Genomic DNA, 16,765 nt, shown 5'->3' with positions numbered 1-16,765 from the left:
GTAGCTAGCCCTACCAGGTCGGGAGAGGGCTCTCTCCTTATAGATCTCAGTCAAGATGACTGGATCATGAACAATATTTTATGCTAGGTATAGTAGCTCAAGGGTTTTGATTGATTTTGTTGGTTTTTTGCTGGATCAGATGGAGCTAGGCAATTTGGGTCTGGGAAATTAGGTCAGAATGCAGGGTGTTCTATGGGGCAAGGTAGGTATAGGCTTTTACACTTGAAATTGAGTGAGGTGAGATGTCTAAGACTGGTGAGGAGCTAAGGAGGGCATGTAACTATCATGTATCCTTTTCAAATAATAGAAAACATAGAATACTGAATGGTTTCCCAAGGTAGAGCACCGCAAACAATGAATTCTACCTATCTATCTTGATATCATTCAGTTAGAAGAAGCGAAATATATGATGGCACACATAAAAAATGTAAATAACTGATAAAAAAAGAAGAAACTATGCAAAATCACCATACCATAGGTATCCCATAAAATTAACTGCAACTCCTATTAATTTCCTTGCCAAACTACTTAAAATGATGTACAATATTGTTCATAGATTCCAAGTGAATCCAACCCCTGCAAATGAGAAAGAAAATACATAATATAGACATCAAAACCACTCATCCTAACCATCAGGGGTCTAATCCATGAGAAGAGGGGTTGTTTCAACCATTTCCAAACAAGAACCAGGAATATAGGCAGTCAAACAACTTGCCTATATAAGTAGGGAAATTGATTCATTTGCTCCAAAGCCACCTCTAACTAATGAATCTACCATCTAAAACTATTTTACCATTACAATTACATACCATGTCATCAATTACATCAGTAAAAATAACTATGAGGAGAGAGAAATTAGATTCTAGTCAAAAGAGGGGAAATTTTGATTTTCTGAGAAAAATAGTCAAAAGGACAGTGCCAGTTTCAGCACACTTTTGGAGGCCTTATCCTTAGCCAAATTGAGTGCATGATAGTTCATTGGAAAGGTCTTCAAGTCTAGTTTCTGCAACACCTAGAATTTTTTAATTTGGAGGTCATTTGACCCCTCAAAACTCGAATCGCCCAAGACTACTTCTGTGTGTCCAAAAAGAGGCGGAGAGGTTTTTTTTGTAGTTTTTGGACCGTTTGGTGACCCAGATTTGCTCCAAAAATTTTGAAAATTTCCAGGGTGCATTTTCTCATCATAATGAATCCAAATATGTCAAATTTTCCTCCAATGGATTCCCCAGGAAGAAGCGCTGCGCTCCTGGGCAAAATTTCTGAGTTATAAATTACAAAATTCCCAAAATGAAAAAACTTTCCAAAATTTGCCCAAATTTGGCATGGAACACCACCATCAGCTACTTTTATGGACTAGGGAGGCTTCAGCCAACATATTCAACATATTTTTCTCCTTTTGGCCTTTCAAATCTCTCCTTAACATAGCCTTTAACTTTCGAATCCTCATCTTATAAATTTTGTTACCGTTCATGTAATGGTAGGCCATGTGTCAGAGAATTTTCTTATCCCTGTCGACCTTCTCAATCAGCCCTTCAAGATATCTGTTGACCCTCTCAAGCCACGTTTCCCTATCATTTTTTATCTTTTTCTCAATAGGAGTCAATGTGACATGAGCCTCTTTGGCCAGTTTCCTGTTTGCTTTGATCATTTCCAGCTCCATGAGGACTTGCTTGTCACTCAATTTTTTGTTCTCCTGCTATAAATATTTGATGATGAACTTGGCTCTCTCTAATTTTTCCACCAAAGATTTCATTTGAGCTTCTCTTTCTTGAATGCTGAGGTCTTTTATGGTGTTTTCATCCTGAGCCTCAAAGTTAATAATGCCACTTCCATGATGAGTAAAGTGTTGTTGTGGCTCCTCATGCTCAATCAGGTCAAAATCTCTTTCCTCCTCATCACCAAGATCTTCCTCTTGTACCTTTTCCTTGCCTTTGCTCAACCGCTCAACCTGTACCTGTTTTGTTTATGTAGAAGGAAAAGCCCCTTCCACACCTTGTGGAGATAACATTTTCCTGTGGACTGATGATGAAGGCAAGGCCCCTTCCACACCTTGTGGAGCAAACACTTGCCTAGCAGCTACAAAAAGTCTCCTTGTGCCTCTCATCTGTTTTCACTAAGCTAGAAGGTCCTCCTTGTCTAGGTTTGCTAATTTTTGAAGTTGTGTACCCCTAGAGAAGGTATGGTGGGAGTGAGTATGGGTGATTAGGAATAAGGGAAGGGGAACTGATCTTATGTGGTATTTTGGTGGACTAATGAGAAGGAGGGTATAACCTATGAAAATGAGAGAGAGGGACTAGGGTTTTAGGATATTTCTTTGGGGATGAAGGAATAAGGGATATGGAGGGATATGTAGGAGGGGTTAGGGTTTTTAAAATAGGTGAAAGGAGATATGGGAGGTTAAGGTTTTTTAGGAATAAATGATGGGAGGTATAGAAATATTTAGGGTTTTAAGGCATGATTTAGAGGAAATTTAGGGTTTCAATTTAGGCATGGCTAATTAACCTTAAGTAAATTAATTGAGTGCCAAGAGTGAAGCTTAGGGGTAACACTTACTTGTTTGAGGGATGAGAGGGTAATTTGGAGGTTTCTTGAAAGTTTGAGGGTTTTCTAGCCCTCCTGCACAAAATCATAGTGCCACCACTCAGAAGCGCAGTGCCAAGCCAAAAGCGCAACGCCTGTGTTAATTTGCATTGGGAAAATCTCCCAAAAGTGCAGCGCCACTTCCCAGGAGCACAACGCCTTTTGCAGGAAACTTTTGGAGGCCTTACCAGTGTCCAAATTGGGTGTGGGATAACTCGTTGGAAGTGTTGTCAATTCTAATTTCTAGAACATCTTGAATTTTTCAATTTGGAGTTAATTTGCCCTGTCAAAAGTCCAATCTCCCAAGATTGGTCAAAATGTGAAGAATGAGGCTGCCAAAATGCACAGTGATATTGCAGTACACTTTTGAAGGTCTTCTTCAACTAACAATTGAGCTCATGATAGCTCATTGGAAAGATATTTGTGTCTAGTTATCATATGACTCATCTAGTAAGTCATTTTGTCATTCCATCTAGGAGAAAAATTGATTTTACTAAGGTCACTTCAGAGGTGCATCAACTCTCTCGTAGCAACTGTATTTTTGACATTTCTCTAAAACCATGATACCTATGTAAAAAATGAAAGAGGTTTTTATACTTGGGTCAATGATGGACAACAACCTCTCTCAAGTTTGTCAAATTCATATTTTATTGCTCATAAACATAGTTTGAAGAAAAACCGTCCTTTATGTGTGGTGAATGGCTTGTTCCTTGGAATGACTCCTCGACAAACGATGGAGACCTGATGTTTGATGATATGAAATGGCCTCATACCTTCTAATATCCTTTATGTCTCCTCTTCTTAGATATCTCTGCTCCCATAGCCAACCCTAGCTCAATGGGAGAGGAAATTAGGCTTTAGTGCTTGTTCACTTTTGCTTTTGCAGGTGGATTAATGCTCTAGATCACTTTGATTTTTTGGCAGTGGCAGATGCTTGGAAACATCACAAACTTAGGAGGGGATTGGGAACAAATATTACATATAGAACAATAAAAATACATCATGAAGAAAGATAAAAAGCAATAATACTTTGTTTTCACCTCAAAACAAGTTTTGTGTTGAGAACTACATTCAGCTCTGAAACTGATAAATTACGATTTTAGCAATGATTATTAGTCTCCTCATATCATTATTGACCATCATTGGCCTGAAATCACTGCTTTTGACCATGATAAAACCCTAAAACCTAAAGACACCCAACCCTAAGACCTAATAAGTTTAACTGCAGAGTAAATCATGAACCATGACTGAAATATGAAAGGGGATCAGCAAGTACAAATTATGAGGAGAAAAACTAGATGTAAACCCTACCATCAGTGAATCCATGACCTAATGGAATGCAAACTCATCAGTATGGGACTTCTAACATGAAAATGCAAAAGAGCAGATTTTGATCACTGATGGCAGTGTGAAACACTGACACTAACATTGGCTCCAATGGGGATGGTAGCTCCTTGGAGGTGCCAAGAACACCGTAGACCTACTAGCCTTATCCATTGGGCATGGAGTCAAAAACTTAAACTGAAATGCATGACTATAAACTGATGACTTAATGACACAAACTGACTTTTACTCAACTAAAAACTAACTCGATACTAAAACACAACGGCCAAACTAGAAAAGATGGTTAAAATGGAGCTTATTTAATAAAACCTACTTTAACTGTTCCATTCATCACCTGATCAAGTGAAATGAAACAACCAATGCAACCAAGTAAGCATTATAGCTGCTATTTGAATTCTCTGCAAGTGCTTTCTTATGAACAACAAGAGAGAACTACTGAAAGGAAACTCCCATGAAATCTTGTAAATCGGTCCAAATTTTCCCAAATTGAATAATATGGAATCTCTATCTGATTCCAAAGACACTGCATAAGGATCTTGAAATTTATGTGAACTGGGACTTAGCTCATCCAATGGATTACTTTTCTTCTCCTCATACTATGAATGAAAACTTTCATCTGAGCTTTGTGACGAGACTCGTGCTAAAAATGACAAAGAAACCAACTGCTGGATCAAGTTTGTATCAATAATCTTTCCAATCTCACAGTTAGCTAATGGAGAAGGACTTTGACTACAGACATCATCCAACACATAAGCTATTGGATCCTGAAAAACTTGAAAAGACTGTTGCAACCCATTTTATATTATTTCCAATGAGATTGCATGATTTTCTATAGACTTCTCATTTGAAGATATACTATGGAAAATTCCCTTCAAAAACTGAAATGATTCAAAACATAATGGTAAGGGATCATCTTACATCATTTGATCATATGTTCCAACTTCCAAGTCTTCATCTACAACCTGACATTCAATGGAATTTGGTGGTTGCAAATCTAGATATGAGAAGTCTTGAACAAGGATTTCATTGCTCTCTAGATGGTCTAGATCAAAAATTATCGACAGTTGATTTCTGATTGCACGAAGTTGTCTCTAATGAACTGAAACAAAGTAAAACAAAAAGGCAAAGATCCTTCACTTACTTCAAAATTTTCTGCACTTTCCTCCTTACTTCCATAGCTGATATGCAATGGCTGAACACTGTATTTGAGCTGCTGAGAGTGAACTTCCTCCTTCCACAAAACAGCTGTTGATTTGTCTGCAAGATTAGCTTCTATTTGGAGAACATAATCATCATCATACTAATCAAACTTAGGGAAATCATCAATATAAAAGACATCATCAAGCATACATGTCAGATCAATATATATCTTTTCTCCAAGATGATCTATAAAACAATCATTATCATATCTATGACAACTGGGATAAGAAAGGAAATGTTTTGGATCAGCCACTTGTTCTTCTTCAATCAACAAGCCATGGTCTTGAACATCATACTCATCCCTTGTGGTGATATTTTGCTTTATATCTTCCACTGCACTAACCAAAATGTCGAGCTTTACCTCTAAAGATGTCGATTCTTCTGGATATATATTCTTCATCTTTTCTTCCTTCAACTTTGCCCTTCTGATTAGCAAATTAGCCTCTACATCTACTGCATTGTTTTACATATCTTCAAGTTTTCTGGATCAAAGGCTTTTGGGTAGTGTAAGAGAGTATATCTAGGAGGAGGTCTTATAGTAATAGGCATCGAACAATAAACTTGGTTAAATCTGGCAGAAAACTGTTGTACTGTCTCCCCTGGCAGTCTTTTCAGCTGGTTATACTCTTCTAGAATCAAGAAAGGGTTTTGTTTGACCACCCACTTGTCGAGGAAAACTTTGACGAACTGCTGGAAATCTGAGATGCTTGCATCAGGCATGGTTTTGAACCAACTCTTAACTTTGCCTTGCAAATAAAGAGCAAAAATCATAACACTAACATCTTCTTCATCAACTTCATAAAGGTCAAGAAAAGACTCAAAATTTAGTACATGTCTCTCAACAGTGATGTTGTCACATTCACTATAAAATCTTGGTAGATATAGGTAATGATTTTTAGGAAAGCATGGGATATAAGAGGTAAAATCAGAGGCTTGTATCTATCTGGAATTTTACAAGGTATAGAAGTATGTACAGAAGGTGTAGAATCAGTCTTGGTCTCTTTAGGTTGATCAGTTTAGACGGTCATCATAAGATTCAGAGGAAGGATCTTGATCAAGATCAAAGGTATGCGAACATTTTGTATTCACAATATTCAAATGGAAAGAATCAAATGCAAGTCTAGGATCTTTTCCCGAATACAATATACTTTGTAAATCCTTCTTGACATTATTTGGAAAAGAGAAGAAATAATTTATAACAAAGAACATAATGTCTTGGATTAATTCCAACTTAAATACCTGATCTTTCCATATTGTCCTTTCATATTTCTGTTGGTTGGTTTCATCCTCCAATGGAGTCCTTGGATCTAATCTCAAAACTGATTTGGAGTCGCAAGGCGAATTATTTCAGCCTTCCGGTGTCTGATCGTTGTCCACCATCAACAATCAGATCTGAACTTGATACATATTATTGAGGAACATAAAACTACATCCCTAGTATGGTCGCCACTATGTTAGAGCCTAGATTGACCTCGGGCTGAAGGAAGGTAATTCTAGGGTAACCACAAACCAAGCTTAACCTAGTAGCTAGACCTACCAGGTCAGGAGAGGGCTCTCTCCTTATAGATCTTAGTCAAGATGACTGGATCATGAACAAAATTTTATGCTAGGTATAGTGGCTTAAGGGTTTTGATTGATTTTGTGTATTTCGCTGGATCAGATGGAGCTAGGCAATTTGGGTCTGGGAAATTAGGTCAGAATACAGGGTGTTCTATGGGGCAAGGTAGGTATAGGATTTTACACTTGAAATTGAGTGAGGTGAGATGTCTAAGACTGGTGAGAAGCTAAGGAGGGCCTGTAACTATCATGTATCCTTCTCAAACAACAGAAAACATAGAATACTGAATGGTTTCCCAAGGTCGAGCACTGCAAACAATGAATTCTACTTATCTATCTTGATATCATTCAGTTAGAAGAAGTGAAATATATGATTGCGCACATAAAACATGTAAACAATCGATAAAAAAATAAAAAACTATGCAAAATCACCATACCATAGGTATCCCATAAAATTAACTACAACTCCTATTAATTTCCTTGCCAAACTTCTTACAATGCTGTACAATATTGTTCAGAGAATCCAAGTGAATCCAACCCTTGCAAATGAGAAATAAAATACATAATATAGACAGAAAAACCACTCATCCTGACCATTAGGGGTCGAATCCATGAGAAGAGGGGTTGTTTCAACCATTTCCAAACAAGAACCAGGAATATAGGCAGTCAAACAACTTGCCTCTATAAGTAGGGAAACTGATTCATTTGCTCCAAAACAACCTCTAACTAATGAATCCACCCTCTAACACTATTTTAAAATTGTAATTACATATCATGTCATCAATTACATCAGTAAAAATAATCATGAGGAGAGAGAAATCAAATTCCAGTCAAAACAGGCAAAATTTGGATTTTATGAGCAAAATGGTCAAAAGCGCAGCGCCACTTTCAGCACACTTTTGGAGGCCTTCCCCTTAGCCAAATTGAGCCCATGATAGCTCATTGGAAAGGTCTTCAAGTCTTGTTTCTGGAACACCTAGAAGTTTTGAATTTGGAATTCATTTGCCTCTCAAGACTTGAATCTCCCAAGACTGCTTCTGTGTGTCCAAAAAGAGGTAGAGAGGTCACGTTTTGGTAGTTTTTGGACCTTTTGGTGACCCAGATTTTCTCCAAAACTTATAAAAAATTCCAGGGTGCATGTTATCATCATGCGGAATCCAAATATGTAAAATTTTCCTCCAATGGATGCCCCAGGAAGAAGCGCAGCGGATCCTGGGCAAAATTTATGTGTTATAAATTACAAAATTCCAAAAATGCAAAAACTTTCCAAAATTTTCCCAAATTTGGCATGGAACACCACCATCAACTGCTTTTATGGAATAGGGAGGCTTCAGCCAACATCTTCAACCTATATTTCTCCTTTTTCCCTTTCAAAAATCTCCTTAACCTAGCCTTTAACTTTCGAATCCTCATCTTACAAATTTTGTTATGGGTCATGTAATGGTAGGCCATGTGTCAGAGCATTTTCTTATTCCTCTTGGCCTTCTCAATCAGCCCTCCAAGATGTATGTTGACTCTCTCAAGCCAAGTTTCCCTATCATTTTCGATCTCTTGCTCAATAGGAGTCAATGTGACATGAGCCTCTTTGGCCAGTTGCCTGTTTCGTTTAATCATTTCCAACTCCATGAGGACTTGCTTGCCACTCAATTGATTTTTTTCCTACTCTAAATATTTGATGATGAACTTGGCTCTCTCTAAGTTGTCTTCCAAAGATTTTATTTGAGCTTCTCTTTCTTGAATGATGAGGTCTTTGATGGTGTTTTCATCCTAAGCCTCCAAGTTAATAATGCCACTTCCATGATGAGTAAAGTGCTACTTTGGCTCCTCATGCTCAATCAGGTCAAAATCTCTTTCCTCCTCATCACTAAGATCTTCCTCTTGCACCTTTTCCTTGCCTTTGCTCAATTGCTCAACATGTACCTGTTTTGTTGATGTAGAAGGAAAAGCCCCTTTCACACCTTGTGGAGATAACATTTTCCTGTGGATTGATGATGAAGGCAAGGCCCCTTCCACACCTTGTGGAGAAAACACTTGCCTAGTAGCTACAAAAAGTCTCCTTGTGCCTCTCATCTATTTTCATTGGGCTAGAAGGTCCTCCTTGTCTAGGTTTGCTAAGTTTTGAAGCTGTGTACCCCTAGAGAAGGTATGGTGGGAGTGAGTATGGGTGATTAGGAATAAGGGAAGGGGAACTGGTCTTATGTGGTATTTTGGTAGACTAATGAGAAGGATGGTATGACCTGTGAAAATGAGAGAAAGGGACTAGGGTTTTGGGATATTTCTTTGGGGATGAAGGAATAAGGGATATGGAGGGATATGTAGGAGGGGTTAGGGTTTTTAAAATAGGTTAAAGGAGATATGGGAGGTTTAGGGTTTTTAGGAATAAGTGGTGGGAGGTATAGAAAGGGTTAGGATTTTAAGGCATGATTTAGAGGAAATTTAGGGTTTCAATTTAGGCATGGATAATTAACCTTTAAGTAAATTAATTGAGTGCCAAGAGTGAAGCTTATGGGTAACACTTACCTGTTTGAGGGATGAGAGGGAATTTTGGAGGTTTCTTGAAATTTTGAAGGTTTTCTAGCCCTCCTACACAAAAGCACAGCGCCACCACTCAGAAGCGCAGCGCCTGTGTTAATTTGCACTCGGAAAATCTGCCAAAAGCACAATGCCACTTCCCAGGAGCGTAACACCGTTTGAAGGAAATTTTTGGAGGCCTTCCTGGTGTCCAAACTGGTCATGGGATAGCACGTTGGAAATCTTGTTGAGTCTACTTTCTAGAACATCTTGAATTTTTCAATTTGGAGTTAATTTTCCTTGTCAAAAGTCCAATCTCCCAAGACTGGTCAAAATGTGAAAAATGAGGCTGCCAAAATGAACAGTGATGTTGCAGTCAATTTTTGAAGGTCTTACTCAACTCAAAATTGAGCTCATGATAGCTCATTGGAAATATATTTGTGTCTAGTTATCATTTGACTCATCAAGCAAGTAATTTTGTCATTTCATCTAGGAGGAAAATTGATTTTACCAAGGTCACTCTAGAGGTGCATCAACTCTCTTGTAGCAACAATATTTTTGACATTTCTATAAAAAAATGACACCTGTGTAACAAATGAAAGAGGTTTTTATACATGGGTCAATTATGGACAAAAACCTCTCTCACTTTTGTCAAATTAATATTTTCTTTCTCAGAAACACAGTTTGAAGAAAAATGGTCCCTTATGTGTGGTGAATGTCTTGTTCCTTGGAATGAATCCTCGACAAATGATGGAGACCTGATGATTGATGATATGAAATGGCCTCATAGCTTCTAATATCCTTTATGCATCCTTTTCTCAGATATCTCTGCTCCCATAGCCAACCCTAGCTCAGTGGGAGAGGAAATTAGGGTTTAGTGATTGTTCTCTTTTGCTTTTGCAGGTGGATTAATGCTCTAGATCACTTTGATTTTTTGGCAGTGGCAGATGCTTGGCAACATCAAAAGCTTAAAAGCAAATATTACATATAGAAAAAATAAAATTACATCATGAAGAAAGATAAAAAGCAATAATACTCTATTTTCACCTCAAAGCAAGTTTTGAGGTGAGAACTACATTTGGCTCTCAAACTGATAAATTATGATTTTAACAATGATTATTAGTCTCCTCATATCCTTATTGACCATTATTGGCATAGAATAATTTCTTTTGACCATGATAAACCCCTAAAACCTAAAGACACCCAACCCTAAGACCTAATAAGCTAAACTACAGAGTAAATCATGAGCCATGACTGAAATATGAAAGAGGATCAGCAAGTACAAATTACGAGGAGAAAAATTGGATGTAAACCCTACCATCAGTGTATCCATGACCTAATGGAATGCAAACTCATCAGTATGGGACTCCTAACATGAAAATGCAAAAGAGTAGATTTTAATCACTGATGGCAGTGTGAAACACTGACACTAATAGAATCCATGATATAGGTACTCAAATAAAATGGAGGAAGGTTCTCTGTGGAGGTGGATCTCTTTTGACGATATTCATAAATAGCAATAGGTAGGTTATCATATAGGATGGTGGCCCAAATCATTATATGGGAATTGATGCAAGCATCGATTAAAGGGACCCATTCTATAGAGAACTTGGTATTATTAGGCAATCCATATAATTTACATAGCATAGAAGGAGTACATACCCATCTTATCACATTTGAATTTGTTCTCTAGGACTCTCCAACCTTGAATCATCTTGAAGGGTTCTTCATTCTGCTTTGTGAACTTGGCCAGAAATGATTTTTCATATATATCCCGAGGGTGAGGAAGATGATACATTTGTTTCAAATCTTCAGATTTGAATGATCCCATTAGCCCCATCTTTGAGTTCTTGAATTGTTTGTCTTCAATATTGAGATTTTCCACCACCCATCTAATCATATCCGTATATGGGAGTATCTTGTCTCTTGCTTCTATTCTGTGAATAAAGGAGAAAGCAACATCTTTGAATTGAACTTTGGAGGGTTTTATTGAGTCTGGTGTTACCCCGATGACAATAATTTTAGGTCGTTCATCTTCAAGCCTATTGTAGATGACTTCCCATTTCGTTGCTCCTCCATTGGCACTACAAACTATATCAAAAAATACGGGAAACATTTCTGAAACCACAGACTTTGAAATGCTCCACTGCTTCTGCTTCCGCATTACCTTTCATAATGAGATTTCTTTGGAAGCTTGCCTGAAGTGAAAGAGAAATATATCAGGGCACACAATAGAGGGAAATTAAGGCTGAGAGCTATTTGAAATGACTTTGAATCGTCGGAATATTTTGAATGCAATATCTGTGTTAACTAGCCATAAATTGAAAACATCAATTTCTCTCCTCGAGCTGTTAAACATTAATTACTCCTTCAAACCACTTAATATTTGATTAAAAATCAGTAACTTCCCATGCTTCAAGTCTTATTTTTCACATCATAGATTTCAAATGTTGCCATATAGCGTTACTAAGAGATAATGCGAAATGTGATTGCGAAAATCGCAATATCGCATTTCGCAATTTTTTATGGGCTGACACAATGACATGCTTTATTAATTTGCGATTTTCAGAGTGCGATCCGTGTTATTAAAGTGTTGTGATTGGAAAATCGTAGTGGGGGCTTTATCACATATCACATTTCATGATTGTCTTTTATAATTGTCACATGGAAAATTGTGAAATACGATCTGTGATAAAAGTTCTAAGTATGGGTTGTATTGTAAAGGTTTTAAGGAAATTTGTAGAGTTAGCATTTATTTTCAAAGGCTAAAAATTTAAAAGGATCCCAATTTATATCTCAAATATTAACTATTACTTCATAAATGGGGGGATTGTTACATAGTACAACAATTGGCGATTCACTTGGGAGAACTAACTATCTCTGATTGGTCTTTTGAAATTTCTAAAACTTTCAAAATTAGAAGAGTTATAGGAATAATAATTACATGAGTTATAAAATAAACAAAATTTCTCTGAAATCATAATCACTCACTCAATTTATTTACTCAACTACTTTACTCTTGTAGTGATAAAAATACAAATGTTTGCATCAGCCAATACTAAGATTTAAAGAGATATAACAAGTGTCTTCTACAAATTAGTTTTTATTGTTTACTCATTTATCACAGATAGAGCCTCTACTGTCAGTAGGCATTCATAGCCTTGGTAGGGTTATCTTTTAACCAACAATGATTCATTGTCCCATCCGAAGCAATTTTTAGAATTCAAAATGATATTCATTTGCTTTCTTTCTCATTTGGACCTTGTTTTTTCCTTTCATGTAATTTTTCTTTTCAAGTTTCTTAAAATACATTGTGTAGGCTTAGTAACCCAATAATGACAATACCATTCACTATTTGTAACTAAACTAAACAGGCTGGCTCTTGATGAGACCCCTTGTCCTTTGATTGATTAGATCATTGGCTATTACCCTGTTTTGATATGCAGTTTTGGTAATATCAGTTTAATTATTCCCCTATGATCATGGTAAACAAGCTCGTAATGAGACTTATTATCTTTTAAGTTTTGCATATTTTAGAATTACACTCTGATTTATTTATTTATTTATTTATTTTTTTATCAGATGGGGTGAATCATTGGCCCTTTTTAAGATTTTTGGATGATAATAATAGAGTTTTGAGATACTCATCTGTAGAAAGTACTTACTAGGTTAAAGATTCTTTTCATAGCTGATAACAAAACATCTATACTTTATAAAGATAAGATCTTGTTCATAGAATAAGTGTTTTTAGCAAGGTCAAGTTTTTTCAAAGAAATAAGGTTCACTTCAATGCTCAAATGATCTAATTATTTCTTTAACTTTTCTTATTTATAGAAGTGAAAAATCACAATATTATCAGAGACTTTATTTTGAGAATCCGAAAGTAAATACTACTTAACCTTTATTTTCCTAAGAATGTTAAATACAATATGATACAAAATTAGAATATTCTATCTTCTAGGAAAAGTATTTTTTCAAAATTTTCCCATTAACGAGCAAGGAATCAATTCTACCTGACAAATCTTGTAAAAGAAATGTTGATGGACCAATTTTCTCAATGATTTGGAATGGTCCAAGCCACTGTCTTTGGAACTTGGTGTGTTTTCCCTTTTCCTCATGTGCTTTGTCCCATTTCAAAACCAGATCACCTACTTCAAAGGTTTTATGATTGGCAGAGGTTGTATCAAAAGAGGCTTTGACTAATTGCTGATGATGGGAATGGGTAACTTTGACTTTTTCTCTTTCTTCTTCAAGCTTAAGGATTTGAAATTGTCTTGCTTGAAGAGAAGAGGAAGGATTTTCATTAATAAATTGCACTAGGGTGAGAGATGGGATTGCTATGTTTGCGGGGAGAATTGATTCTTTTCCATAAACTAAAGAAAAAGGAGAAGAACCGATTGAGGCCTTCTGTGTTATTCTATCTGCCCAAAGAACAAATGCCAATGCTTTGTGCCAATTCCTATTATTTTGGTCTATAATCTGCTTGATGATTCTAATAAGGTTTTTATTTTTTGATTAAGCTAATCCATTACCTAGTGGATAATAGTTGGTTGAATACTTTAATTTGAAACCTCTTTTTAAGGCAAATTATACCATAGTATTTCCAGAAAAATAAGATGCATTATCAAACATTAAAGTTGTGGGTAAGCCAAACTTGCTAATTATGTACTGATCAATAAAGTCTATAATACTTTCTGTATTAGCTACCTTTAGTGGGGTAGCTTCTACCCATTTCGTGAAATAATCAGTAGTTGTAAGGATGTACTTATGCTGCTTGGAAGAGTTAGGAACAATCTCACCAATTATATCTAATCCCCATTGTTCAAATGATTGTTGGATATTCACTGGCTGTAAAGGGAATGTTGGTTTCTTTTCTCTTCCAACTGTGGTTTGAAAAGTTATTCATTTTCTTGCATAGTCATGTGCATCCTTAAATAGTGTCAGCCAATAATAACCTACATGCAGGATTTTGTGATCTATGGTTTTTCCTCCGAAATGACCTCCAGCTGGTCCATCATGTAATTCCTGCACAACCTTTTCAGCTTCAGGTTTTTTTAGGCATCTTAATAATACTAAATCATAATTTTTTCTAAATAATACATCATCAATTAATTCATATTGATTTGATTTCAACCTTAAAGCACATTTTGTTTGTAATTGATATGCATAGGAGCATATCCATTCTTTAAATAAAACTTCAAGTCAGCATACTGTGATTGTGCATCGTTGCGGATTGCCTATGATATTTTTACTTCATTACCTTGGTCTTCTTTTGTTGATAAGTGGGAAGCTCCAGTTAGCATCCTGCAAAAACCTTGGCCCCTAACAATTTTAGCTAGTCGGATTTCTACATCGTACTCTTGAAGTGCAGCGACCCAATTGGCTCTTTTCTCCCCCACTTCTCTTTGAATCAAAAATTGCTTTACTGTAGGGTAAGGTAATACTATTTTTGTATGAGTTTTGAGGAGAAAAGGTCTGAAATGTTTCAAGGTTTTAAAGACAGCAAAAGCTTGTTTCTCAACAGCTGAGTAGTTTAGCTCGACACCCTATAAATTGGAACTGAAAAAAGAGATATGTGCCTCAATTTTTTGATCGTTCAGTTGTGTTAAAGCTGTTGCATAGGATGTATCAGATGAAAATGTGTACAATACAAAAGGTTTAAGCAAGTTTGGAGTTGTTAAAGAATGAGCATTGATAATGGTTTTTTTTATTAACTCAAATTACTCTCTTTCATCTTTACCCCATTTGAAGACTGCATTCTTTATTATCATTGATTGAAGTAGTAGAACAATCTACGAAAAATTGGGAAAAAATATTTTTACAAAATTAATCTGGCTTATGAATGATTGCATGGTATTTTTATTTGTGGGAGAAGAATCTTTTCAATTTCTTGGATTCAATCAGGATCAATATAAATTCCTTTCTTGGACACTATGAATCTGAGAAGCTTTCCTTCTGCTAAAGCAAAGTATGACTTTTGGGATTCAAAGAAATGCCATATTTCTTGCATCTTTCAAAAATATGCTTTAGGTCATTCAAATGATTGTTTCTATTCCTAGAGTAGACTGTGATGTCATCTAGGTAAATAACAACTAATTTATTAATTAGACCTTTAAAAGCAATATCCATGGCATGTTGAAATGTAGCACCTGCATTGATAAGTCCAAAAGGCATCTTCTGATAAGCATATGTCCCCCACTTGGTCCTGAATGTTGTATTTAGTCTATTGTCTAGATGTACAAGAATCTAATTATATCCTGAGAATCCATCTAGAAAAGGCATTAGCTAAGAACCTGCAACTGATTGCAATATTTTCTCCATGGTAGGTAAAGGAAAGTTATCCTTTTGACAAGCTCTATTCAGGTTCCTAAAATCAATACAAATCCTAATATCTCCATTCTTTTTCCTGACATGAGCCATATTTGATAACCATTTTGAGTGTCTAATAGGAAATATTATCTTTTCTTTCAGAAATTTGTTCAATTAATATTTAATTTGGCTTTCAAGTTTTGGATGAATCTTTCTAAGTTTCTGTTGAACTAGTTTCTCATTAGAGGTCATCAATATAGCATGTTGAATTATAGAGGTATCATTGGTCTTGAGATCTGAATAATCCCAAGAAAAGACACCTTTATATTTTTTCAAAAACTTGATGAATGATATCCTTTCTTCAGATGATAAACCAAGACCTAGGTTGACTTTTTGAGGTTTTTTAGTTGTGGCTAGGTTTACCACTTAAAATCTCAAAGTAGAACTTTGAGCCTTGGAGTTGGTAATGTTTTTAAATCTATCATTCAAATCATAGAGATCTTCCATTTTGACTACAGACTTTGGAATTGGATTTTGATCTTGTTTATGGTTGATTTTCAAGTCATGTTCATGTTCATCTATGATTTGTTCCTCATAAGATCCTTCTGATGTAAGGAAATCAATTATATCAGCATCATTATTAAACACTTTCATATTTGTTACATTATCAGGGATGGATGGTCTAAAAATTAACTCTATAGAAAACCTATATGGAATAAATTCCTCTGAAGGTATAAGCTTAGATGCTACATTGGCAAGTAAATCCGCACTTACATTTTGTAATCTGGGGACTGAAAAAATGTTAAAAGCAGTAAAATGTGAAGTAATATTCTGGGCTAGGGATTGATAATGTTTCAGATGCCTAGACACACAATGGATTGTGTTTCTTACCTATTTAATGACTATTTCAGAGTATCCATATACTTGAAAATACTTGACATCAAGGCTAATGGCTTTGTATAGCCCTTGAATCAATTCTTCATATTCTGCAGTATTGTTAGTGCACTGAAATTCAAGCCTGCAGGCTAACATGGTTTTCTATCCTTGCAGGCTGATTAAGATACATCTAGCACCTAAACCATATTTAGACTTGGAACCATCAAAATAAAGAGTCTAGAATAATGAATTATCTACAAGTTTATCAACTACATCTATACACTTAGAACCATATGTTTGCGAAAAATTTTCTATCTGAGATACTACAACATTATCGAGAAAGGTATATCTTTTTGCATCAAAGGATCTCAAGAATGACTCAGTTGAG

Source organism: Pinus tabuliformis, chromosome 5_1 (genome assembly GCF_031772625.1).
Source record: "Pinus tabuliformis cultivar Carrire ecotype Pingquan chromosome 5_1, CPIR1, whole genome shotgun sequence".
NCBI lineage: Eukaryota > Viridiplantae > Streptophyta > Pinopsida > Pinales > Pinaceae > Pinus > Pinus tabuliformis.
The sequence above is the reverse complement of the archived record's forward strand: the minus strand, read 5'-3'. Positions refer to the sequence as shown.